Source organism: Octopus bimaculoides, chromosome 5 (genome assembly GCF_001194135.2).
Source record: "Octopus bimaculoides isolate UCB-OBI-ISO-001 chromosome 5, ASM119413v2, whole genome shotgun sequence".
Lineage (NCBI taxonomy): Eukaryota > Metazoa > Mollusca > Cephalopoda > Octopoda > Octopodidae > Octopus > Octopus bimaculoides.
In genome coordinates this window covers 118,677,466-118,679,400 of record NC_068985.1, presented here as the reverse complement: position 1 = coordinate 118,679,400, position 1,935 = coordinate 118,677,466, and the positions used below count along the sequence as shown (strand labels likewise).

At 41.1% G+C, this 1,935-nt stretch overlaps 1 protein-coding gene across 1 annotated transcript in view; it reads right to left on the bottom strand.

Moving 5' to 3' along the window:
• LOC106882258 (IQ domain-containing protein K) overlaps window positions 1-1,935 on the bottom strand; it is a 51,507-nt gene that overhangs the window by 48,579 nt on the left and 993 nt on the right. The window lies entirely within an intron of this gene.

The following is a 1,935-nucleotide window of genomic DNA, read 5'->3' as shown; positions in this document are numbered from 1 at the left end:
ACAAGGAGGAATTGAATCCCCCAAGAAGGACTTGTGTTGGGGAAAAGCAAAAAAATTGTTCCAAAAAAGGCCATCCTAAGCTGAAAGTGAAAAGACAGGACAAGGAAAATTCACCTAATTCATTGACTACACTTGACATAACACCAATACACCCAAATCCCAACAACAAAAGCAAAGCAATGCATACTCATTCAACCACAACCACAACTACAAAAAAGCACCAAAACAGAATGGGAGTGAAGGATCTGGACCTCACCATTCTTAGTTTCTAACCAGAGTTCCATGTCTAAAATAGGAAACCTATAGTTCAGGTTAACTTTCTTTTGGTCTCAATTTTTGAAACACAGAATTAAAGCACACCTGTTCTGAAAACCAGGGTACATAACATAATTATATATTTAACTCATATGAACATCACTGGCAGGTGAAATGGTCAAAACAAGGAATGTATATATGTTACCTTTTAATTTTTTTTGTCATTGGGGTGCAATCATGTTATGATACCACCTTGGAAAATCTATATGGAAGTTCTTTTTATTTGTTTATCTATTTCCTTTAGACTTTCATCAATCGATTTATTTGGATATTTGGATTTGCAAAAAAAAACAAAAAAAAAAACAGAAAACGAGAAAAAAATGGAAGAAAGAGAGAAAGAAAGAACGATTACCAATGAAAATATTTGGGTTTCAATAGATCTGGAATAACTAATTATAGATGAAATTAAAAGTGATATAGATACTTTCTAGAAATATTTTCGGTTATTGTTGTTAATGCCAGATGAACATGGACTGAGCAATAAGGTGATTAGAAGTGTCCAAGCTGTGATCCTCACATTTTTTTCTTTCAAGCATAATGTACCAAAGACTAAATTGTCTTTAATACATGTTTCCTTCCATTTTAAAGAGAGCAGAGTGCAATCTGGCAGAAATTTGAATGTTATTTTTAGCGGGCTCTATGATTACGTCGGGACTCTTTCTTCACCTTGAAATATTTCAGGTTTGACTGTGTCGAGGTTGGGTACATGCTGCTAAAAAGATTTCCAACAAACGAATGCAAACATCCAACGAGGGAAACTCTACACGGTGGTGAGAACTACTAAAAACAGCATCCAAATTCTTTCAAACTCGAACTACAGTCTTTAAAACAATATGTTTCTAGAGAAAAAAAATTAGAATGCCTTTTATCATAAATATACTCATTTATGAACTTGGACAAACAATATGCCATCACAGTGCTTCTCCCTCGCCCTCATTTTCACGTCGTGTTAGCCTTAACAAAATCATAAAGCATGGCCTAACCACCTTAAGCTTCCTTTCGCAGCAGCTCGAGCCAACGGAGCTGGACCACGGGGATAATAAAAGGCCTGACAATATGATAATTTTACCGTACCGTAGCGATACGACCTTCATCGGGGATTCCACATGCTGTGACACCTTCTCCACCAGCAACTTGGTGTGTCCAGCTACCAGCCTAGGCTTCGCCCCTCGTCAGGCTGAGGAAGCAAGGTGTGGTAGTGGAAACGCTCAGCGTTCTGAGCCCCCGTACCATATCCAGGTACTACTAAAGCAGCGTGGTCCCGAACGCGCAGTCGCGCGTCCGCGCTAGCTAGTCGTGAGTGGTCGATCCTACAAAAAGTGCGCGTGCGTGCGTGTGCAAATGAATACGTGTTTAGGGTTAGGGATAGGGGGTACTACTAAAGCAGCGTGGTCCCGAACGCGCAGTCGCGCAGTCACGCGTCCACGCTAGCTAATCGTGAGTGGTGGATCCTAACCCTAACCCTAACCCTATCCCTAACCCTAACCCTATCCCTAACCCTATCCCTAACCCTAACCCTATCCCTAACCCTAACCCTAAACACGTATTCATTTGCACACGCTCGCGCACGCGCACTTTTTGTAGGATCGACCACTCACGACTAGCTAGCGCGGACGCGCA